The 26,454-nt window shown below is 47.4% G+C and overlaps 1 protein-coding gene across 2 annotated transcripts in view; it reads right to left on the bottom strand.

Moving 5' to 3' along the window:
• Nucleotides 1–26,247, bottom strand: part of cdh11 (cadherin 11, type 2, OB-cadherin (osteoblast)) — a 217,308-nt gene extending 191,061 nt beyond the window's left edge. The window contains exon 1 of one of the 2 annotated variants that reach the window (XM_078210541.1): nucleotides 25,995–26,247. The gene's annotated coding sequence lies outside the window, so the exon portion shown is untranslated. The remainder of the gene's footprint in view (nucleotides 1–25,994) is intronic. The other variant, XM_078210543.1, reaches the window with a different exon arrangement.
• Between the last annotated feature and the right edge of the window lie 207 nt (nucleotides 26,248–26,454).

The raw sequence follows: 26,454 nt of genomic DNA, 5'->3' as shown, positions 1-26,454 counted from the left end.
CTAACCATTCCATCCATGCCTCTCATAATTCTGGAAACTTCCATCAGGTCACCCCTCAACCTCCGACATTCAAGTGAAAACAAACCAAGTTTGTCCAAATGAGGAGAAGCTGGGGTTTATCCACTTAGAGCAGAAAAGGTATAAGGCGAGATTTGATGGATTTTGATAACGTTAAATAAAGAAAAACTACCTGCAATGGCAGGAGGGTCAGAACCAAAGGATGTAGTTTTTGATTTGATTTATTATTGTCACATGTATTAGTATACAGCGAAAAGTATTGTTTCTTGTGTGCTATACAGACAAAGCATCCCATGGAAAGGAGAGAGTGCAGAATGTAGCGTTACAGTCATAGCTAGAGTGCAGAGAAAGATTAACTTAATATAGATCCATTCTACAACTACAAAGGGTCGTGAACATAGCCCAGTCCATCACTCAAACCAGCCTCCCATCCATTGACACTGTCTACACTTCCCCCTGCCTCGGAAAAGCAGCCACCATAATCAAGGACCCCACACACACCGGACATTCTCTCTTCCACCTTCTTTTGTTGGAAAAAAGATACAAAGGTCTGAGGTCACGTACCAAGTGACTCAAAAACAGCTTCTTCCCTGCTGCTGTCAGACTTTTGAATGAACCTACTTTGCATTAAGTTGATCTTTCTCTGCACCCTAGCTATGACTGTAACACAACATTCGGCACCTGTCCTTTCCATCACCATGTACGGTATGTTTTGTCTGTATAGCGCGCAAGAAACAATACTTTTCACTGTATACTAATACATGTGACAATAATAAGTCAAGTCAAAATCAGAAAGAATCTAATGGCAGCAGGGAAGAAGTTGTTCTTGAGTCGGTTGGTATGTGACCTCAGACCTTTATATCTTTAGCCCGACAGAAGGAGGTGGAAGAGAGTGTGCCTGGGCTGGTGAAAGGTGGTTGGCAAAAGATCCGACAGGAACATGGGGACTTTTCGATTGTTACGTAATCAGGGTTTTTGTGATCTGGAAATATGTTGGTTGAAAAAGACGAAGGAAGGAGATTGAATAATAACTTTCAAGAGGGAATTGTTTGGACACTGGGAAAGGTATTACAGTGCTATGTGGGAAGAGCAGGGGATGGGATAATTGGATCGCTCGAGGCACAGTGGGTTGAATGACATCTTCTTCCGTGTTCTATAAGGCTCGATGATTGTGAGAACTTGTGGCGATAGGGTCTGCACATGATAGGTGACAGCAACTTCAGCAGATGGATGAAGGTGCTTCAGTTTGAGTGAGGATTCTTTCACAAAAGGTCATTTGAAAAGCGGATTGGTGCCTCACTAGCTGGGAATGTGGGTGTTAGAAATTACAGAAAGCAGTACGCCCTGACTCTGGTACATATACTCAGTGTTACAGTCATTCTGGGATGGCTCACTCAGCTGTATTCATTCCGATATCTCCAGTGTTTACATTACATGGAGAACTGGAATCTACATGCGACCCACGGATATTTGCGAGCAGTCAGTACTTCACGCGGGTGTCAGTGAATACACAGGCCTTCTCTCTCAGTTTGGAGACAAGGTGAATCGGGAACATAAGAAAACAAAAGGTCTCCCATCTACCCATTTCCTTTTGTAGACTGAGTAACAGCAGCTCACATTTATACAGCTCGAGTAAAACAGCCCAATTCAGGGAATTCACAGGAGGATTTAGAGTGTTCTAAAGGAGAAAAGAAAGGTAGAAAGAGAGAGAGGCTGATGGAGGGAATTCCTGAGCTGGATAAGCAGCAAGGAAATAATAGGTTTTGTTGATAGTGGTGAAGTAGGGTAAGAGAGGCTAATATGGATGACAAACACTGGCAGATAGACCTTCTGGACTGAATGCCTTGTTTCTGAGCTATTAAATTCGAGGTAATGAAACCCACACAGCACCCCTCCCCGCCCTCCCAAATAAATATAATACAATCATAGAATCTCTACAGTGCAAAAGGAGGTCATTCGGCCCATCGAGCCTGCACCAACAACTATCCCACCCAGGCCCAATCTCTGTACAAAGAACAAAGAAAATTACAGCACAGGAACAGGCCCTTCGGCCCTCCAAGCCTGCACCAACCATATCCCTCTTTTCCCATCCTATTCATGTATTTGTCAAGCAGCCCCTTAAAAGTCACGACCATATCCACTTCCACTACCTCCCCCGGCAACGAATTCAAGGCACCCACTACTCTGTGTTAAAAATCTGCCTTGTACATCTCCTTTAAACCTTGCCCCTCGCACCTTAAACCTGTGCCCCCTAGTAATTGACTCTTCCACCCTGGGAAAAAGCTTCTGACTATCTACTCTGTCCATGCCTCTCATAACCTTGTAGACTTCTATCAGGTCGCCCCTCAACCTTCGTCATTCCAGTGAGAACAAACCAAGTTTCTCCAACCTCTCCTCATAGATAATGCCCTCCATACCAGGCAACATCCTGGCAAATCTATTCTGTACCCACTCTAAAGCCTCCACATCCTTCTGGTAGTGTGACGACCAGAATTGAACACTATGTTCCAAGTGCGGCCGAACTAAGTTCTGTAAAACTGCAACATGACTTGCAAATTTTTAAACTCAGTGCCCAGGCCAATGAAAGCAAGCAAGCCATATGCCTTCTAGATAACCTTCTCCACCTGCGTTGCCACTTTCAGTGACCTGTGTACCTGTACACCCAGATCCCCCTGCCTATCAATACTCTTAAGGGTTCTGCCATTTACTGTATATTTCCCATCTGTATTTCTCTGATGTATTCCTGATGTATTTACCCTGCTAATTCCCCTTGACACTAAGGGTCGATTTAGCATGGCCAAATCCACCTAACCTGCACATCTTTGGACTGTGGGAGGAAACTGGAGCACCCGGAGGAAACCCACGCAGACATGGGGAGAACGTGCAAACTCCACACAGACAGTGACCCAAGCCGGGAATTGAACCCGGGTCCCTGGCGCTGTGAGGCAGCAGTGCTAACCACTGTGCCACCGTGCCACCCCCTGAGCTGAAGGCACAGCTACCAATGCTGAAGGGGTCGGATTTGGGGGTCAGCAGAAGTCAGACAGAGCTGGAGGATGAGGTTACAGAGACAGGAACAGGTAGCGCCATTGAGGGAAATGAGCACAAGAACACCGTTTCACCTTTAGCGCTGGTGTTAAATGCTTCATAAACTGTGAATAATTCTGCTCTCTGTATTACAAAAAGGAATTTGTAACACTTGAGAAAGTGTTAAAAAAAAGTTTATAAATAAGATACCGTAACCTAGAGGGTTCCATGATCAGAAATAACTGAACAGGCCGTGGCTCTTATCTCCAGAATTGAAATGACTGAGAGCTGACTCAATAGACACTTTATGAAGGAGGTTAAGATGTGTGGTGGGGGGGGCGGGGGGGCGGTTGTATCATCTCCCAGAAGAGTCCAAAACTTAGGGTCATAAATAAAAAATAAATCCAACAGAGAGAGAAACCTACCAGATAATGGTGAGACTTACATAGGACTTAGAACACTACAACACAAGAACAAAAGACAAAGAACAAAGAACAGTACAGCACAGGAACAGGCCCTTCAACCCTCCAAGCCTGCACCGACCATGCTGCCCGACTGAACTAAAACCTCCTACCCTTCCGGGGACCATATCCCTCTATTCCCATCCTATTCATGTTCTTGTCAAGACGCCCCTTAAAAGCCACCATCGTATCCGCTTCCACTACCTCCCCCGGCAACGAGTTCCAGGCACCCACAAATCCTCTGTGTAAAAAATCTGCCTCATGCAGCTCCTTTAAACTTTGCCCCTCGCACCTTAAACCTATGCCCCTAGTAATTGACTCTTCCACCCTGGGAAAAAGCTTCTGATTATCCACTCTGTCCATGCCTCTCATAATCTTGTAAACTTCTATCAGGTCACCCCTCAACCTCCGTCGTTCCAGTGAAAACAAGCCAAGTTTCTCCAACCTCTCGTCATAGCTAATGCCCTCCATACCAGGCAACATCCTGGTAAATCTTTTCTGTACTCGCTCTAAAGCCTCCACGTCCTTCTGGTAGTGTGGCGACCAGAATTGAACACTATATTTCAAGTGTGGCCTAACTAAGGTTCTATAAAGCTGCAACATGACTTGCCAATTTTTAAACTCAATACCCCGGCCGATGAAGGCAAGCATGCCGTATGCCTTCTTGACTACCTTCTCCACCAGCGTTGCCACTTTCAGTGATCTGTGTACCTGTACACCCAGATCCCTTTGCCTATCAATACTCTTAAGGATTCTGCCATTTACAGTATATTTCCTATCTGTATTGGACCTTCCAAAATGCATTACCTCACATTTGTCTGGATTAAACTCCATCTGCCATCTCTCCGCCCAAATCTCCAACTGATCTATATCCTGCTGTATCCTCTGTTGGTCCTCATCGCTATCCGCAAATCCACCAACCTTTGTGTCGTCCGCAAACTTACTAATCAATCCAGTTACATTTTCCTCCAAATCATTTATATATATTACAAACAGCAAAGGTCCCAGCACTGATCCCTGAGGAACGCCGCTTGTCACAGCCCTCCATTCAGAAATGCACCCTTCCACTGCTACCCTCTATCTTCTTTGACCGATGGTAGTCATGATGGGGAGATGCCGGCGTTGGACTGGGGTAAACACAGTAAGACGTTTAACAACACCAGGTTAAAGTCCAACAGGTTTATTTGGTAGCAAAAGCCACACAAGCTTTCGGAGCCTTCTTCAGGTGAGTGGGAATTCTGTTCACAAACAGGGCAGAGAGACACAAACTCAATTTACATGAATATGGTTGGAATGCGAATACTTACAGCTAATCAAGTCTTTAAGATACAAACAATGTGAGTGGAGAGAGCATCAAGACAGGCTAAAGAGATGTGTATTGTCTCCAGACAGGACAGCCAGTGAAACTCTGCAGGTCCAGGCAGGCTGTGGGGATTACAGATAGTGTGACATGAACCCAACATCCCGGTTGAGGCCGTCCTCATGTGTGCGCAACTTGGCTATCAGTTCCTGCTCAGCGACTCTGAGCCGTCGTGTGTTGTGAAGGCCGCCTTGGAGAACGCTTACCCGAATATCAGAGGCCGAATGCCCGTGACCGCTGAAGTGTTCCCCAACAGGAAGAGAACAGTCTTGCCTGGTGATTGTTGAGCGGTGTTCATTCATCCGTTGTCACAGCGTCTGCATGGTTTCCCCAATGTACCATGCCTCGGGACATCCTTTCCTGCAGCGTAGCAGGTAGACAACGTTGGCCGGGTTGCAAGAGTATGTACCTTGTACCTGGTGGATGGTGTTCTCACGTGAGATGATGGCATCTGTGTCGATGATCCGGCACATCTTGCAGAGGTTGCTGTGGCAGGGTTGTGTGGTGTCGTGGTCACTGTTCTCCTGAAGGCTGGGTAGTTTGCTGCGGATAATGGTCTGTTTGAGGTTGTGCGGTTGTTTGAAGGCAAGAAGTGGGGGTGTGGGGATGGCCTTCTTGCCTTCAAACAACCGCACAACCTCAAACAGGCCATTGTCCGCAGCAAACTACCCAGCCTTCAGGAGAACAGTGACCACGACACCACACAACCCTGCCACAGCAACCTCTGCAAGATGTGCCGGATCATCGACACAGATGCCATCATCTCACGTGAGAACACCATCCACCAGGTACAAGGTACATACTCTTGCAACTCGGCCAACGTTGTCTACCTGATACGCTGCAGGAAAGGATGTCCCGAGGCATGGTACATTGGGGAAACCATGCAGACGCTGTGACAACGGATGAATGAACACCGCTCGACAATCACCAGGCAAGACTGTTCTCTTCCTGTTGGGGAGCACTTCAGCGGTCACGGGCATTCGGCCTCTGATATTCGGGTAAGCGTTCTCCAAGGCGGCCTTCACGACACACGACGGCTCAGAGTCGCTGAGCAGGAACTGATAGCCAAGTTCCGCACACATGAGGACGGCCTCAACCGAGATGTTGGGTTCATGTCACACTCTTTGTAATCCCCACAGCTTGCCTGGACCTGCAGAGTCTCACTGGCTGTCCTGTCTGGAGACAATACACATCTCTTTAGCCTGTCTTGATGCTCTCTCCACTCACATTGTTTGTATCTTAAAGACTTGATTAGCTGTAAGTATTCGCATTCCAACCATTATTCATTGAGTTTGTGTCTTTATATGCCCTGTTTGTGAACAGAATTCCCACTCACTTGAAGAAGGGGCTTAAGGCTCCGAAAGCTTGTGTGGCTTTTGCTACCAAATAAACCTGTTGGACTTTAACCTGGTGTTGTTAAACTTCTTACTACCTTCTATGACCGAGCCAGTTTTGTATCCACCTTGCCAGCTCACCTCTGATCCAATGCGACTTCACCTTCTGCACCAGTCTGCCCTGAGGGATCTCATGAGGCACAGAATCATAGAATCTCTACAGTGCAGAAGGAGGCCATTTGGCCCATCGAATCTACACCGACCACAATCCCATCCAGGCCCTATCCCCATAACCCCATGCATTTGCCCTAGCTAGTCCCCCTTGACACTTAAGGTCAATTTAGCATGGCCAATACACCTAACCTGCACATCTCTGGAATGTGGAGGAAATCAGAGCACCCGGAGGAAACCCACGCAGACACGGGGAAAATGTGCAAACTCCACACAGACCCCAGCTGGGAATCGAACCTAGGTCCCTGGCGCTGTGAGGCAGCAGTGCTAACCACTGTGCTACTGTGCCACAGGAGCAGGCCCATTTGGCCACAATGTTGTGCTGAACCTGATGACAAATTCAACTAATCCTTTCTGCCTGTGCTTGGTACATATCCCTCTATTCCCTGCGGATTCATGTGCTTATCTAAAAGCCTCTATTGTATCTGCCTCCAACACCACCTCTGGCAGCGCCTTCCAGACACCTACCACTCTCTGTGTAAAAAAACTTGCCCCTCACATCTCCTTCAACCTTTCCCCCCCTCTCACCTTAAGTGCATGCCTCTAGTATTAGATATTTCAAGTCTTCACTAATATAGGGAGCAGTTGAAGTGAAAACCACAGATGCATTTAGGAGGAAGCTGGATAAGTAGTGAGAAAATAATAGGTTTCGCTGATTGTGGTGAAGTAGGGTAAGAGAGGCTAATATGGATGACAAACACTGGCAGATAGACCTGTTGGACTGAATGTCTTGTTTCTGAGCTATTAAATTCTATGTAATAAAACCCACGCAATTCCACTTTCCAAATAATTACAATACAAATGTGATTTATGCATTTAATCCAGTCTTGCTCCAACACCGTATAGTCTCTGTCACAAGCATAGATGTGTCTACACAGCTACAGTGTTAACACACTGCCATTGCAGTGTGAACTCATGCACGTTGTCAAATTCATCCATTATTTTAACTGGACCACCTAATCACTGCTGGTATTTTCCTATCATAAGTTCGTAAGATATAGGAGCAGAATTAGGCCATTCAGCCCATCGAGTCCGCTCCGCCATTTGATCATGGCTGATATGCTCCTCATCCCCATTTCCCTGCCTTCTCCCCTTAACCCTTCAACCCATTACCAATTAAAAATCTGTCTAACTCCTCCTTAAATTTACTCACTGTCCCAGCATCCACCGCACTTTGGGGTAGTGAATTTCACAGATTCACAACCCTTTGGGAGAAGTAGTTTCTCCTCAACTCTGTTTTAAATTTGCTACCCCTTATCCTGAGACTGTGACCTCACGTCCTAGACAAACAAATGAATGAATTGATGTTTTTAGTTGAAAGCATTAGTTGAATTGCACTTTTGTCCCAATGGAGGGTCTGTAGCGCCACCACTGGCGCCAGAATATAATTACAGTGTGACATGTTGACATACCATTTTTTATATTGTAGAGATTGGGTGTGGGAATTTACAAAGCAAACATAAAGAACAAAATGTCACTGACTTTAAAATACATTTGTGAACCCTGGTCCAATTATAGCCTTGATGTGGAGATGCCGGCGTTGGACTGGGGTAAACACAGTAAGAAGTTTAACAGGTTTATTTGGTAGCAAAAGCCACACAAGCTTTCGTGTCGATATGCGCGATCTTCTTGGAGATCCTCTCCACTTGGAGCCGGCAGTTTGCGGTGTCGATGGTAGTCATGATGTGGAGATGCCGGCGTTGGACTAGAGCTCCGAAAGCTTGTGTGGCTTTTGCTACCAAATAAACCTGTTGGACTTTAACCTGGTGTTGTTAGACTTCTTACTCCAATTATAGCCTGCCAGAAACCCCACTTGATCTCTAAATTATACATGACCTTGATTCCCCGGTGCAATAGCAGAGATGATTGTGATCGGCATAATCTATACATACACAGAAATGCACATGCTGGCTGGTATGAATCAAACGGGTGAAGTATGAAGGGCTGTCATTATAGGGCTCCAGTTCTGGTTTCTACCTTCACAGCAGAAGCCTGTTTGTGTTATTTCAAAGATTGTGCTTTAAGTGCTTGATACACTGCACCCATCATTATAGCTGTCAACAATTGTCGTGGCTGTGTTTTTTTGGAGGTGGGGAGGGAGGGAACGGGCTGTGGGAGTGGGGCGTAGGTGGTTTAATGACCTTCAAATCAATTGTGAAAATGTGGAATCTCTAGAAATAGGTGCATCTTATGCCCTTCAATCGAACGTAGAGAATACAAATGTGTCTTGGGTTCGCTTGTTGACGCCAGATGTATTTTTTTTAAAGAGTATTTTTCTGTAGTTGTATTTGGTAACTCAAGCCTCGGGTTTTCTGAAGTAAAGGTTACAAGCAGCTGATCAGTGAAGCTTATCTGCACTACAAACATTCGGTTCAGAATATTACATCGAATTATACAGAGTTCCTTACAACACAGAAATGGGACCATTTGGCCCAACGAGTCCGTACTGATCTTTCAGTTCCAAGTGAGCCTCCTCCCACCCAACTTCACCTGACCCCATCAGCAAACCCTCCTTTGTCTTTCTTGTTGGTGTGTTTGTCCAGCATGGCGGCACAGGGGTTAGCACTGCTGCCTCACAGTGCCAGGGACGCGGGTTCAATTCCGGCCTCCCGTGACTGTCTGTGTGGAGTTTGCACATTCTCTCCATGTCTGCGTGGGTTTCCTCCGGGTGCTCCGGTTTCCTCCTACACTCCAAAGATGTGCGTGTTAGGTTGATTGGCCGTGCTAAATTAACCCTAGTGTCAGGGGGATTAGCAGGGTAAATATGTGGAGTTACGGGGACAGGGCCTGGGTGGGATTGTTGCCTGTGCAGACTCGATGGGCTGAATGGCCTCCTTCTGCACTGTAGGGATTCTATGATTTCCCTTAAATGCATCTCTGATATTCACCGCAACCACTCCCTGTGGAAACGCTTTGCACATTCTTAGCACTCCCTGAGTAAAGAGCTTTCTCCAAATCTCTTGTGAAGTTTATTAGTGGCCACCCCATGTCAACAACCCCTGGTTTTGCTGACTCCCAGCAAGTGGAAACATCAGCTGAAATTTTCCCGTCCTGCCCGCCATGGGAACCGTAGCGGGCGAGACAGAAAATTTGGTAAATCAGTCAAAGGTCTGTCGAGCTCGGGCAGGAGTTTCTGGTCTTGGGGAGCACACAACCGGAGAATCCTGCCCATCTTCTGTATAAACGTTATGGTGGCACAGTGGTTAGCACTGCTGCCTCACAGCGCTGGGTTTGATTCCTGGTTTGGGTCACTGTCTGTGTGAAGTTTGCACGTTTTCCTCGTGTCTGCGTGGGTTTCCTCCGGGTGCTCCGGTTTCCTCTCACAGTCCGAAGATGTGCAGGTTAGGTGGATTGGCACAGCCTTAAGCAATAAGGCGAAGGGATGGACCTGGGTGAGATGCTGTTTTGGAGAGTCAAGATGTGGAGATGCCGGCGTTGGACTGGGGTGAACACAGTAAGAAGTCTCACAACACCAGGTTAAAGTCCAACAGGTTTATTTGGTAGCAAATACCATAAGCTTTCGGAGCGCTGCTCCTTCGTCAGATGGAGTGGAAATGTGCTCTCAAACAGTGCACTGAGACACAGAAATCAAGTTGCAGAATACTAATTAGAATGCGAATCCCAAAGCCAGCCACGTCTTAAAGGTACAGACAATGTGAGTGGAGGGAGCATTAAACACAGGTTAAAGAGATGTGTATTGTCTCCAGACAGAACAGCTACTGAGATTCTGCAAGTCCAGGGGGCAAGCTGTGGGGGTTACTGATAATGTGACATAAATCCAACATCCCGGTTTAGGCCGTCCTCATGTGTGCGGAGCTTGGCTGAGTTTCTGCTCAGCGACTCTGCGCTGTCGTGTGTCGTGAAGGCCACTGAGTTGAGGACTGGACAATACACATCTCTTTAACCTGTGTTTAATGCTCCCTCCACCCACATTGTCTGTACCTTTAAGACCTGGCTGGCTGTAGGGATTCGCATTCTAATTAGTATTCTGTAACTTGATGTTGTGTCTCTGTGCACTGTTTGAGAGCACATTTCCACTCCATCTGACGAAGGAGCAGTGCTCCGAAAGCTTATGGTATTTGCTACCAAATAAACCTGTTGGACTTTAACCTGGTGTTGTGAGACTTCTTACTGGAGAGTCAATGCAGATCCTTCTTTCTGCACTGTGGGGATTGTATGATTCTATGTATATTTACCCTTCATAATGACCGCTGTCAGCTCATCTTTCCTTCTTCTCTTTCCTGGGACAAGGGAGTCAAGGCTGTTCAGTCCTTTCTGATAGTTATAATCTCACAGTTCTGATATCATCAGTCTGTGCCTTGCACTGTCACCAGTGTATAAGGGAGTTACAGGAATGGGTATTACAGCCGGCAATGCAAACAAGGCTCCTTCAAAGCCTTTGGACTGCTGGAGTTGTTTAACATGTCCACCCTGGACCACCTTCAAGGATGAAGCAGGTCAAAAGTCCTTTTGACAGTTTGATGCATTTTTCAGATGCTGGATCTCACTTCCACAGGGGGAGAACAGAGCAGACAGCAGAAATGATTTGCATGTATCTAACATCTTTAACAGAGCAGCACATCCCAAGGTGCTTCACAGTAATGCCACAAAACAAAATGTGAGCCACATAAGACTTGGAAGGATACAGAGAACAAACTGGTTTAGCCATTCACAGCCAGGTCTATCTGCACTGCATCAAGCACTATCAAGCGCTATCGTCTGAATAAACATGTTGACTATTCAAGGATCATCCAGGAATGCAAAGATAATCCCTGGCTCCTTTCCTGCAATCTATCTCCAGTGTTTCCTCCATCAACAAATACAAGGAACTCACGGGTTTCTGTGTCACTAAGACCACCCAATCAGCCACTTCCCTCCCTCCCCCTTCCACGAGCACACAGGCTCAAAGCTTCTCCCAGGCTTCCCCCCTGCCTTAGTCCTCAACTCAGTAAGAGTTTTAACAACACCAGATTAAAGTCCAACAGGTTTATTTGGTAGCAAATGCATTAGCTTTCAGAGTCCTGCTCCTTCGTTAGGTCGAAGGAGAAGAGCTCCTAAAGCTCATGGCATTTGCTACCAAATAAACCTGTTGGACTTTAACCTGGTGTTGTTAAAACTCTTACTGTGTTTACCCCAGTCCAACGCCAGCATCTCCACGTTAGTCCTGAACTCACATCTTCCTTTCATTCCTCTCCCTGCTCCCCTCATGCCCTCCCCCAGTTCACCTTGTTCCAGAGACCCACCTCCTGTTCCCACAATCCCATTCCCGCTAAACGGTTGATCACCCAACCTCCCCTCCAGGTCCCCATCTTACCCAATATTATAAATGCTTCTCTCCTTTAAACCTGTCGTCATCATACCCCTCCTCAAAACAGAGAACCCTTGACCCCACTGACATTTCAGACAACCTTTCTATCTCCAACCTTCCTTTCTCCTTGAGCATGTCGACACCTCCCTAATCCATGCCCAACTTTCCCGCAAATCCATGCTTGAAACCCTCCAATCAGGTTCCTTACTTTGTCACAAAATTGAAACAATTCCTATCAAAGTCATAAATAACATCTTATTGTAACTATGACAATGCTTTCAGTATCATAGAATCCCTACAGTGCAGAAGGAAGCCATTTGGCCCATTGAGTCTGTACCAACTCTCGGACAGAGCATCTTACTCAGGCCACATCCCCATACCCCACGTATTTACCCTATTAATTCTATAACCTATACATCTTGGATTCTACGGGGCAATTTAGCATGGCCAATCCACCTAATCCACACATTTTTGGAGAGTGGGAGGAAACCGGAGTCCCCGGAGGAGACCCACGCAGACACGGGAAGAACGTACAAACTCCACACAGTCACCCAAGGCCGGAATTGAACCCAGGTCCCTGGCGCTAGCTCTGTGGAGAGAGAACCCCCAAAGCTAATGGGATACATTGGCTCCATTCTCTCTCCACAGATGCTGTCAGACCTGCTGAGATTTTCCAGCATTTTCTGAATATTGGGTAAGCAGTCCTGACAATTCAGCAACAGCAGAGGAGTCGGGAGAGGTGGAGCAAAGTATCTTCAGCAAATGTATGAAACCTAACGTACACTTTTGAATTATGTTTTTGTTTCAAATTCCAGCATCCGCAGTTATTCACCGATATTCAGTACTGAGTGAGAAGAAATTTCCACCAATTAAATGTGGGGAAGATTGAGGCTATTGTCCTCATGGTCTGCACTCTGAACTCTGTTCCATTCCCTATCCCTGGCAATTGTCTGAGACTAAACCGAACCGTCCGCAACTTAAATCCATCGTCACCCTGATGAGCTTCCAACAACATGTCTGCATCATCACTGTGACTGCCTGTTTCCACCTCCATCACGTTGCCACTGCATCAGCTCATCTACTACTGAAGCCTGCATCCATTCCTCTGGACTTGATTATTACAACGCACTCCTGACTGCTCTCCCACATTCTATCATTTATCAACTCAGCATCATCCAAAACTATGTCGTCCGTGTCCTAACTCGCACTGAAGTCCCGTTCCGCTTCCACTACTGGCCTTGCTGACCTACCCTGGCTCCCACCCAGGCAAAGTCTCAAAGTTAGAATTCTCGGTTGGTTTCAAATCCCCCCACGGAATCGCTGCACCCCCTGCTCTTCCATCTCTGTAATCTCCTCCAGCCCCACAACCCTCTGAGATCCCTGCATTCCTCTCATTCTGGCCTTTCGCGCATTCCCAATTTTCATTGCTCCATCATTGGTGGTCATGCCTTCAGCTGCCTTGGTCCAAACTCTGAAATGCCCTCCCCAAACCTCTCCAACTCGCAATCTCTCTTTCTTACTTTAAGATGCTCCTTAAAGCCTACAGCGTTGACCAAGCTTTGAGCCATCTGCCTCATCTGGCCTGGTGCCTCATTTTGCTTTATAATGATCCTGTGGGGCCCCTTGGGACACTTGATTACATTAAAGGTGCTATAGAAATGTAAGTTGTTATTGTTGAGAAAAGTGTCCAAAGATTTGATCAAAGAGATAGATTTTCAGAGGATCTTAAAGGAGGAGAGAGTGATCGAGTGGAGGTAATTTCAGCAGTGACAGCTCAGGTAGCTGAAGGCGTGGCTGCCAATGGCAGAGGAATGAGAAGAGAACCAGAATTGATTGAGTTTATAAAACACACTGTTTTCAATAGCTCACCGACCTTTCCTTCAGATTGTTCCTTCAGAAAACTGAACAACAGTGGAGAACGCAGTCATTAAAAATCAAGAAGTCACATACACCCAAACACGGAAATCAGGAGCAGGAGTAGGCCACTCGGCCCATTGAACCTGCTCTGCCAGTCAATAGGATCACAGCTGATTTAATTGTAACCTCAACCCCACATTCCCGCCAACCCCCGATAACCTTTCACCCCCCCCCCCCCGCCTTGTTAACAATGTACATTGCGGAAGAAACAATACTTTTCACTGTGACAATAATAAATCAAATCAAATCAAATCATCAGGAATTTGTCTCGGTCTGCCTTAACTATATTCAAAGGGTGGAATACTCCCGTCCCGCCCTCTATGGGAATCGTAGCGGGCGGGACACGGACCGTGCAAAGGTCCATTGACCTCGGGCGGAACGGTGGCACAGTGGTTAGCACTGCTGCTTCACAGCTCCAGGGTCCCGGGTTCGATTCCCGGCTCGGGTCACTGTCTGTGTGGAGTTTGCACATTCTCCTCGTGTCTGCGTGGGTTTCCTCCGGGTGCTCCGGTTTCCTCCCACAGTCCAAAGATGTGCGGGTTAGGTTGATTGGCCAGGTTAAAAATTGCCCCTTAGAGTCCTGGGATGCGTAGGTTAGAGGGATTAGCGGGTAAATATGTGGGGGTAGGGCCTGGGTGGGATTGTGGTCGGTGCAGACTCGATGGGCCGAGTGGCCTCCTTCTGCACTGTAGGGTTTCTATGATTCTATGATTTTCCAGCCTTGGGGCGAGCGCGGCCGGAAAATCCCATCCCAAAGACTCGAGTTCCACTACCTTTTGAGGAAGAGCGGTCCAGAGACTCACCACTCTCTGAGATAGAAGTTTTCCTCATCTCTGTCTTAAATGAGCCTTTATTGTTTTAAGCAGCATTTTATAAGTTGTGATTGCCTGGGCTTTGTAAGAATGTAATAGATTGGAACACTCGCCGGCACCTGTACAGCCTTTGGCCAAAACCAAATGTTGATGGTACCAGTGCCACTGTCAGTGTCAATTTGTTAATAGCAGTTCAGCTGGAAACATGGAACCTGCATTTATACAAGGCTTTTGGCCACCCCGGCACAATAAAATACTTTACACCCAGAGAGTCAGCTGGAAAACCAGCAGCTCTCCAAATCAGCAGTCTGACCATGGCAGGCAAGAGGTTCTAAATGGTATAAACAAGCAGGAGAAGGCCATTCAGCCCTTCGATCCTGCTCCACCATTCATTTTGATCATGGCTGATCATCGAATTCAATATCCTGATTCCGCCTTCCCCCCATATCTCTTGATTCCTTTAGCCCCAAGAGCGATATCATAGAATCATAGAATCCCTACAGTGGAGGAAGAGGCTGTTTGGCCTACCGAGCCTGCACCAACAACAATCCCACCCAGGTCCCATCCCCATAATCCCACATATTTACCCTGCTAACCCCCCTGACACTAAGGGGTTATCCCACCTGACACAATTGAGCATGGCCAATCAACCAAACCTGCACATTTTTTGAAATCACGCAAGATTTTGGTCTCAACTAAAGTAAGATTTATTTATTAGTCACAAGTAGGCTGACATTAACACTGCAATGAAGTTACAGTGAAAATCCCCTAGTCGCCACACTTCGGCGCCTGTTTGGGTACACTGAGGGTCAATTTAGCATGGCCAATAGACCTAACCTGCACATCTTTGGAATGTGGGAGGAAACCGGACCACCTGGAGCAAACCCATGCAGACACGGGGAGAACGTGCAAACTTCACACAGACAATGACAGAACTACATTCTGTAGGAGTGAATTCCACACATTCACCACCCTCTGGGTGAAGAAATTTCTCCTCACCTCAGTTCTAAAAGGTTTACCCCTTATCCTCAAACTACGACCCCTCGTTCTGGACTCCCCCACCATTGGGAATATTCTTTCCGAATCAACCCTGTCTAACCCTGTCAGAATTTTATAAGTTTCAATGAGATTCCCTCTCACTCTTCTAAATTCAGTATGAAGTCTCACAACACCAGGTTAAAGTCCAACAGGTCTATTTGAAATCACAAGCTTTCGGTGCGCTGCTTCATCAGGTGAATTGACTTCACTCACCTGATGAAGGAGCAGCGCTCCGAAGGCTCGTGATTCCAAATAAACCTGTTGGACTTTAACCTGGTGTTGTGAGACTTCTTACTGTGCCCACCCCAGTCCAACACCGGCATCTCCACACCTTATAAACTCCAGTGAATACAATCCTAACAGACTTAGTCTCTCCTCATATGACAGACCTGGCATCCAAAGGAGGTGGAAGAAGGACTGGGGTGTTTGTACTCCAATCTTTGAACAATATAGGACAGGTGAACAAGCAGTTAATGAAGCATGTGAGAGCTCGGGTAAACGAATGGAAGCACAGAGAACAAATAGAAAGCGGTGCTAAAAGTTTTATAAATCACTTGTTCAGCCCCCGGTGGAGAATTGTGTCCAATTTTGGGCACCACACTTTAGCAAGGATGTGAAGGCTTTGGAGAGCACGCATAACAGATTTACGAGAGTGGTTCCAGGGATGAGGGATGAGTTATGTGGATAGACTGGAGGGCTTGAAGCTGTTGACGAGGAGAAGATTTGATAGAGATGTTTTAGCATCATGAACAGCTTAGATAGGATACATAAAACACACTTTTAACAGCTGAAGGATCGATAACCAGAAGACCTGGATTTAAAGTGACTGACAGGAGAACAAGAGGGAACATGATTATTTTTTACATAGGCAGGAAGTGTTTAGGATTGAGAATGCGCTGCCAGCTATGATGGTGGAAACAGATTTGATAGTCACCTTGAAATGGCAACTGGACAACTACCTAAAAGAGAAGAAAAACTACAAGGGGGAGTAAGACTAACTGGGCAACTCTTTCAAAGAGTCGGTATAGATGCAATGACTGAATGGCCTCCTTCTGCATTGCGTTACTCTGCGTTTCTATGGTAATGACCAGATAATCTGACTTTTAGAGATCTTTGGTCAAGAGAAGGTTATTACACAGAGGAAATCTCCCCATCTCTTCTTCAAAAAAGTTCCATGGAATTGTTCACATCCACCCAGGAGGACAGGCGAGGTCTTTGGTTTTACCACTTATCCGAAAAATGGTATTTCTGACAGTGCAGCTCTCCTTCATTGCTGCACTGGGAATGTTGGCTGAGATATTGAGCCCAAATCTCTGATGCCTTATTAAATGACTTCAAATGGAATTCAAAATCAACCGTACAGTGTGGACTCGGTCCAAGCCAGGCCAGTCACAACACCAGTGAACACACTGATTTCTAACAGCAGACTGGCAGCCTTCAATCACCACGTGTAGCACCCCAAAGATTGAATTCAGTTTCACAGTCGCAAAGCTGGGATGGGAATTTATAATCTCTGCGTTACTCACCTACATACCCACTGTAGTATGGTGGCCTCATCCCCATGACGATCTTGCCTGTAAAGTTTGATGAGGCAGCTCCATTGTAAATAGATCCATTTGCACCTCCACTAACTGCAGCACCTGCCTGGCCATGAACTCCTTTTTGGGGAATTAGATAGAACCGTAGGAAAGATACATTCACTCCATCTTGTCCATGCCAGCTCGAGGACACCCAGACGCCCTTTCTAATCCCACCTTTCTGCACCCTGCCCATAGCCCCGTAGCTTACAGCACAAGGTGCAGATCCAGGTACTTCTTAAAGGAGTTTAGGGTCTCTGCCTCCCCCATCAACTAGGGCAATGAATTCCAGACGCCCAACAACCTCAGCGTAAAAGCATTTTTCCTCATGTCCCTTCTAAACTTATCTTGAATCTATGACACTCCCCAGTTCTAGAATTCTCCACCAAGGGAAACAATTTTGCCCTGTCCACTCTATCTCCTCCCCTCATAATTTTGTGCACCTCTTTCAAATCACCCCTCAGCCTTCTTCGTTCCAAGGAAAATAACCCCAACCTATCCAATCCCTCCTCATAGCCACACTTTTCCAGCCCTTGCAACATTCTGGTCAACCTCCTCTCCACTTTGTCCAGAGCATTTACATCCTTCCTGTGGATCTGGTGCAGGACAGAGGGACGCAAGCTTGAGGATGGGATGAGACTGAGGGATAAGAGGGAAAATAACATACGGGATGTTGCTGTCCTTGACACTGCTCACAGTGATTTCTCTCAGTCCCGTGTAGCACATTCCTAGGGTCCTATACATTAGTCTGGTCACTCACTGGTCCTGAAGGGAACTAATGATGTGAAGGTGCATTGCAAGGTTCCGTGGCAGATTATTATTCTACCTCTTCAAAATACATCTAGTGAAAGATCGGAAGATGTGAGCTGTGTCCGAGTTTTTTTTTAACATCAGATATTTCTTGAGAAACATTTCTGTGGTCGCCGGTAACTCCAGTGGTGTGGAAGTGACTATTCTTCCGAAAATACGACCAAAGCGGGGGATTTAATTCTTGTTTATTTTTACATCATACAGAGCTTCTGAAGATGGAAAGACAACTGTCTCTGATTGCATGAGTCATTGAGGAGGGATTGATTTAAAGTTGTCACTCACTCGGATGGTGAGCAGGGAGTTTGCCAGATACACACACACACTTACACACACTCACACACACACACACACACACACGCACACACACTCACACACACACTCACTCACACACACACTCACTCACACACACTCACTCATACACACACTCACACACACTCACACACTCACCCACACACACACCCACACACACTCACACACACTTACACACACTCACACACACACACACTCACTCACACACACACCCACCCACACACACACCCACACACACACACACTCACACACACTCACACACACTCACACACACACACACTCACTCACACACACACACTCACACACGCACACACACACCCACCCACACCCACACACACCCACACACACCCACACACACACTCACACATACACACACTCACACACACACTCACACATACACTCACACACACACACATACACACACACACAGACACACACAGACACACACACACATACACACACACACAGACACACACAGACGCACACACACACACTCACACACACACACATACACACACTCACACACACACACATGCACACACACACACTCACACACATACACACGCACACACACACACACACACTCACACACACCCATACACACACCCATACACTCACTCACATACACACACTCACATACTCACACACACACATACACACACTCACACACACTCACTCACACATACACACACTCTCACACACACACACACACTCAGACACAGTTATTGATGCTGTGTTTGAGGCAGTAAAGCCATCGCATCTTTTTAAGGGAGGAATCGATATGGTTTGAAGCTAAGGGTTATGGGAAAAAGAGCAGAGCAATGGGATTTTTCCGGCCAAGAGACATCAGGGATAGGAGATACCATCTTTACCTGATTGCATTCCCAGGGTTTTATACTCTTTTGAGAAAGCCAAAATCGATCAATCAGAAATGGGAGAGAGTAACTGTAACAAAGAATCGACACTTCAAAGGTACAAAGAACAAAGAACAGTACAGCACAGGAACAGGCCCTTCGGCCCTCCAAGCCTGCACCGATCATGATGCCTGCCTAAGCTAAAACCGGATGCACTTACGGAGTCCGTCTCCTTCCATTCCCATCCTATTCATGTATTCGTCTAGTTGCCCCTTAAATGTTGCTATCGTACCTGCTCCCACCACCTCCCCGAGCAGCGCGTTCCAGACACTCACCCCCCTCTGTGGAAAAAACTTGCCTCGCACATCTCCTCTAAACTTTTCCCCACGCACCTTAAAACTATGTCTCCTGGTACTTGACTTTTCTACCCTAGGAAAGAGCATCTGACTATCCACTTTGTCCATGCCACCCATAATCTTGTAAACCCCTATCAGGTCACCCTTCAACCTCAATCATTCCAGGGAGAACAAACCGAGTTGATCCAATCTCTCCCCATAGCTAATACCCTCCATACCCAGGCAACATCCTGGTAACCTCCTCTGTACCCTCTCCAAAGCATCCACATCCTTCTGGTACTGCGGGGACCAGAATTGTGCACAATATTCTAAATGAGGCCTAACTAAGGTTCTGTACAGCTGCAGCATGACCCGACAAAGTTTATACTCAATGCACTGACCGATGAGGGAAGCACGCCGTATGCCTTCTTGACTAGCTTATCCACCTGTGTTGCCACTTTCAGTGATCACTGGACATGTACACCCAGATCTCTCTGCCTGTCAATACTCTGAGGGTTCTACCATTTACTGTATAATTCCTACATACATTGGACCTTCCAAAATGCATTACCTCACACTTGTCTGGATTAAACTCCATGATTAAATTCCATCTGCCATTTCCCTGCCCAAGTTTCCAACAGGTCTATATCTTGCTGTATCCTCTGACAATCCTAACTTAACTAAATAAATTAGAATGTAATTCTGGGGGTGGTGATACACCGTAGCCCCCCCAACACTGCCCATCAGTCACATAAGACCTGAAGTGGACACTGTATGCCCCCTCTCCAAGGTTACCCGTCGTGAACATAGCTGCGGGAGAGGTGCAGACAGTCAGGCCAGACAGCCCCATTGACCACACACTGCCCAGACATGTTCATGGCCAGGTTGACCAGGCCCAGGAGCAGAGGCGGTCCTCCTTCCTCTTCACCCCTCCCACCCCCTCCGCACTGAGTGACAGAAGACAGGAATTTGGACTCCCTTTCAAATAACTAAAAAGGGGCAATTGACATAAAGGTAGGACACGGGCTCCCCTTGGCCACAGAAAGGGCATGTGGCCTGGGAGTCCGTGAACCATCTTCATCTACAATGGCGCGGTACTACTGCATGTGACACACTCTACGCCAGATTGCCAATGGAAAAAGGGAGGACTCACATCTAGCAAGCACCCCCCCCCCTCCCCCCCCCCGACCCTCCCCACAGCTGAACAGAAAGGCACGGAATGAATTTCCGCAAAGCAGCTCATATAATTTTGGAGCTGCAGCTCCAGGGGGAGGTGTCAGGACGCAGGGTCGATGTGGAATTCCATCCAAATAGTGATCAGTTCGGACAAGAGTCCACCAAACACTCGAGCCACATCAACGCCACAAGTGCCATCGGGTCTGAGCACCACAGTTTTCAGGCTGTGGATGGATTTGACCGTGAGCTGGACATTATCTGATGCTCTGGAGTTTTATATTCTTTTAACAAAAGCAATAATCAATAAATTACACAAAAAATGGCCAGAGTTACATCCCCTGGCGGGACACGGTCACTGATACAAAATGATAAAAGAAACTTAAGTAATTAGATTAAAATGTCGTTAGCTGGGGTGACGATGCACCCCAGCCTCTGGGGTTTTATATGTAAACCTGAGCACACTATTCGATAACGGAGGCATCACTATTTCGATTATTACCAAAATGCAACAATTTTGAGGAAAAAGCCCTGAACCCTCCCAAATCGAGGATATTGAACCTGGTTACAGCATCTCACCTCCAGTCCCTCCCTGATTTCCCCTTACCAGACCTGGGATGATGCGTATGACGTATGAGGAGAGATTGAGTCGGTTAGGATTGTATTCGCTGGATTGTATTCAAAAAAATGAGGGGGATCTCATAGAAACCGATAAAATACTAATAGGACGAGACAGAGTAGATGCAAGCAGGATGTTCCCAATGGTGGGGGTGTCCAGAACCAGGGGTTACAGTCTGAGGATACGGAGTAAGCAGTATCACAGTATCCTTGCAGTGCAAAAGAAGGCCATTCGAGTCTGCATCAACCACAATCCCACCCAGGTCCTAACCCCAAATATTTATGCTGCTAATCCCTCTGACACTAAGAAGTAATTTAGCACAACCAATCAGCCTAACCCGCACATCTTTGGACTGTGAGAAGAAACTGGAGCACCCGGAGGAAACCCACGCAGACACGGGGAGAATGTGCAAACCCCACACAGACAGTGACCCAGGCCGGAATTGACCCGGGTCGCTGGCGCTGTGAGGCAGCAGCGCTAACCACTGTGCCACCGTGCCGCACAAACCTTTTAGGACAGAGATGAGGAGGAATTCCTGCAGCCAGAGAGTGGGCAGCCTGTGGAATTCACCACCACAGAAAGCAGCTGAGGCCAAAACATTGAGAAGCAGTTAGATATAGCACTTGGTGCGAAGGATATGGTGGGGGGGGTGGGATCAGGCTATTGAGTTGGATGATCAGCCATGATCACAATGAATGGCGGAGCAGGCTCAAAGGGCCGAATGGCCTCCTCCTGCTGCTATATTCTATGTTTCTGGGTTCAGTGCCCACACAACCCAGCTGATCTTTCATTGAGAGATCAGAAGATGATGGAGTGCACGGGGAAGCGAAGCAACTTTTCCAATCGGATACCCCTCGCCTGTCACCAGTTAACCAAATAGTTTAGTCAAACCACATTTTATTGAGTCCAGACACTGGGACCTCACTGGAAACAAACCAAAGGTGGGGGTGGGGGAGAGACATCTTAGTTGAAAACAGACAACTCATTCTGAGGCTATAACAAAGAGGTTGACTTTTTTTTACAAAAAGCAAAATAAAAAGCCTAAGGAACTTTAAGGAATAAAATCTTTTGAAACAAATAAATATATTTTTTTTGCTGGCAATCCAACTGACTCGGATTTCTCCCTCTATAGATTTTTTTGACTGCAATTTCTTTCCAAAGGAGGTTGCAGATATTGCATGCACAGGTTTCTCTCGCCTTCCCCCTCTGACTCTGCAGTTTAAGGTGGTGATGACGGCAGCAGCATTGCATTCAGCTGAAGAAGCCAGGCTGAGCCGGGAGAGACTGAGTGCCCGAGTGTTAGATACCAGGGACATGTCTCAGAATGCAGATGGCAGAGTGGTATGAGTGTCTAACAGAGTGATTCTGCCCTCTAGTGACTATTGTCTATAGTGAATGCACAGTGAGAGTTGCCAACACACCCTCTTCCAAAATATCCTTCAGTGTAACCTCTCCCTCTCCCTGTCTCTGAGATAAAAAGTTTCACTTGTATCAGCGGGAGAAACGACAGACAATCGGTCTGACAGTGAGTGCACACACACAAGACTCTGCTCTTAATCAACGTCCTCACACTTCCCAATGGTTTGATCCTTCATTCTATTTTTGCATAGGGATGTTTCTGGGCCTCCCTTGCATCAACAGAATCTTGCAGCACGATCTTCGGCCCATCAACCGGTGGAAGAGCTATCCATTTCGCCCCACTGTCCTGTTCTCCCCTCCCCACACGTCTTCCCAAAGTTAGAAACATGTACAGCAGCCAATGCCCCGACCATTTTGAATCCAGCTTTCTGCTGCGCCCTGAGAATGTTATTTAACAACTGGCCCAGAACTTGGAGCAGTCACCTTTCTTAAAAGCCGATTTATGATGTGAAAGTCGGTTTAATTCCTGCAATAGTCGGCAATAAGCAAGGGTCTCTATCTAATGGAATGTCATCCAGAAATGCTTGCTGGTGGACAGTGATTTATTATTGGGATATTTTAAGTTGATCCAGGCTCTAACATTTTAAGATACAGTTCACAGAGGGTGCAGACGCAACCGACAGTTCATGGGATTGCTGCTCTTGCTGTAACTGCAGTGAGACAGAGACAGAGAGAGAGAGAGAGAGATGTGCTTCCAATTTCAAACACAGTAGAGTCTTGTGCCATCTTACAGGGACTCCCAACAACCAAACACGCCCCACCCCCCCCCGCCCCCCAATCCACACACACACACCACGCTGCCACCCACTCCCAAAGTAACAATCAAAGTTCTGTCTCCGTGGAAATGTGGTTACCACAGCCACATCTGAATTTACACTCCAAATCTGCCCAGCACACAATAGTCGGGTGACAATGCAGAATAAAGTCTGTGGCTCGAGTGATGTTACTGTCCATGTTCAAAGCTGAATAATTCCAAACTGTGTGCGTTTCGTTGTCTCATTCATTCATTCAATCATTATTTAACCCCCCCCCCTCCCAAACACACAAACATTCAGATTTCTCCAACACCATTATTATTTGCTCTCCACTCACCCTGACATGTGTGTGAACGCTGTGAATTTCCCATTCTCGCATTCTTCATTCACATTCACACTCTCTCTGTCCCCCCCCCCCTTTCCTCGCCACGCTATTATTAAAATAAATTCTCTCTCTCTTCCTGTCTCAATTACATTTATAAAGCTGCGCTTCATTTTTCTTCAGTTCCCACCTCACTCGCACTTTCCAATGTCTTTCCTCACACTCCTACAGATATCTCCGCCGCCTTTTCCCATCTTCTCTTCCTAGAGCCTGTGCTCCCAGCACCTCTATCTGCCCCTCATTCCTCTATCTGCCCCTCACTCCTCTATCTGCCCCTCACTCCTCTATCTGCCCCCACACCTCTATCTGCCCCTCACTCCTCTATCTGGCCCTCACTCCTCTATCTACCCCTCACTCCTCAATCTGCCCCCACACCTCTATCCACCCCTCACTCCTCTACCTGCCCCTCACACCTCTATCCACCCCTCACTCCTCTACCTGCCCCTCACACCTCTATCTACTCCCCACTCCTCTATCTGCCCCTCACTCCTCTATCTGCCCCTCACACCTCTATCTACCGTCACTCCTCTATCTGCTCCTCACACCTCTATCTGCCCCTCACTCCTCTACCTGTCCCTCACTCCTCTATCTGCTCCTCATCCTCTATCTGCCCCTCACTCCTCTATCTGCCCCTCACTCCTCTATCTGCCCCTCACTCCTCTACCTGCCCCTCACTCCTCTACCTGCCCCTCACTCCTCTATCTTCCTCTCACTCCTGTATCTACCCCTCACTCCTCTATCTGCCCCTCACACCTGTATCTACCCCTCACTCCTCTATCTGCCCCTCACTCCTCTATCTACCCCTCACTCCTCTACCTGTCCCTCACTCCTCTACCTGTCCCTCACTCCTCTGTCTGCCCCTCACTCCTCTATCTGTCCTCACTCCTCTATCTGTCCTCACTCCTCTATCTGCCCCTCACTCCTCTATCTGCCCCTCACTCCTCTATCTGCCCCCACTCCTCTATCTTCCCCTCACTCCTCTATCTGTCCTCACTCCTCTATCTGTCCTCACTCCTCTATCTGCCCCTCACTCCTCTACCTGCCCCTCACTCCTCTACCTGCCCCTCACTCCTCTATCTGTCCTCACTCCTCTATCTGCCCCCACTCCTCTATCTTCCCCTCACTCCTCTATCTGCCCCTCACTCCTCTACCTGCCCCTCACTCCTCTATCTGCCCCTCACTCCTCTACCTGCCCCCCACACCTCTATCTGCCCCTCACTCCTCTATCTGCCCCTCACTCCTCTACCTGCCCCCCACACCTCTATCTGCCCCTCACTCCTCTATCTGCCCCTCACTCCTCTATCTGCCCCTCACTACTCTACCTATCTACCCCCACATCCCTATCTGTCTCAGACTCTCCACTTAATCCTGCTGATTTTTATTTTCCTTTTTTTTCCATTCATAATTTCCCAGTAAGTTGGCTGCTTCGCTGAATCCATGATCTCTCTCCAATTCCCCGCCCGTTACTTTTCTTCGCTTTATGTTTTAACCCATTTCCCCCACACCTAAAACCCTCAATTCGACATTTAACAAGAGACACAGAGAGAGAGAGAGAGGAGGGGGGAATCTCTCTCCGCCAATCCCTCTCTGTACACACTGTCCCCAAATCTCCGCTCAGTTGATGGTTAATTGCGGGTGTTATTTATCAAACAGTCTCACGGTTGAGGGCACTGAAGAGGTTTCCAATTCAACATCAGCGGCTGTCTAAGGATAATACTCACCGATTGTTAATGGTAAGAGAGTGGTGAACCCGCTAGCCCCCAAAATAACTGACCACACACAGGTTACCCCCCAGCCCCATGCACAATGTGTCAACCTCCCTCCCCGCCGGAGAGGAGTTGGAACCCGCAGATTTGAATGAAATCCCACATTTCCCTACCACTCCGAAGGCACCTTGTCCCACTCCCTCCACAGCGGACAGCCTGCTAAATATTCCGCTCCAGTCTCTGTTAGATTGGGATTGAGTGAGAGGCTGTAACACCAGCCTTGTTTGGGGAAAATGCAAAAAGAAATTGATGTTCATGTCATGTTTCCCCTGATCCTGCAACTGTTTTTTGAGCAGGGAAGGGAAGGGCTGGAGAGGGATGGAAAGAGGGATCCATTCTCCCCCCGCCACCCACCTCCAAATTAAAATTGCAATAGATCCCCTGGCTGGAAGTGGTCCTCTCTTTTACAACCGATATTAGCAAAACATTGCAGAGCCAGCCACAGGGCGAAACTGACAGCCGGAAAATGAAATGAAACCACTAGCTTACCTTAAAAAGAGAACAGGGCAGTTGGTGCCTGTCAGCTGGAGCTGTGAAGCAGTCAGCAAAGCCTTCATTAACAATTGCATGGGATGCTTTTTCCTCTCTCTCTCTCTCGCTCTCTGCGGTGGAATGTCTTCACACAGCCGGGCAAAGGGGAAGCATCTTGTTTGTATTTATTTTTCTGCCTGTCCTGGGTTTAAAATTCCGCCCAAACAACTGCAACTCGCTGCCTCCAAGCGGTTGTGTTCGATGCAAAAGCGGGACTGGAAAGAAGGGAAGGAAGAGAGAGTAAGGGACAAGAGGAGGAGGAAGGAGGGGAGGGGGGGTGGTTGGACCGGCGGGGGCGGGGGGGAGGGGGGGGGGAGAGCTCCAAGAAAGGGAGGGTCCACACTAACTCCCCTCCCACACACACACACACACAGATCTGCTCTTGAAAACTGCACCGAGTCTGTGATCAGACTAACCC

The sequence above is a fragment of the Mustelus asterias genome, chromosome 4, assembly GCF_964213995.1.
Source record: "Mustelus asterias chromosome 4, sMusAst1.hap1.1, whole genome shotgun sequence".
Classification (NCBI taxonomy): Eukaryota; Metazoa; Chordata; class Chondrichthyes; order Carcharhiniformes; family Triakidae; genus Mustelus; species Mustelus asterias.
Note: the sequence above shows the minus strand (reverse complement) of the source record. Positions and strands in the feature narration are given on the sequence as shown.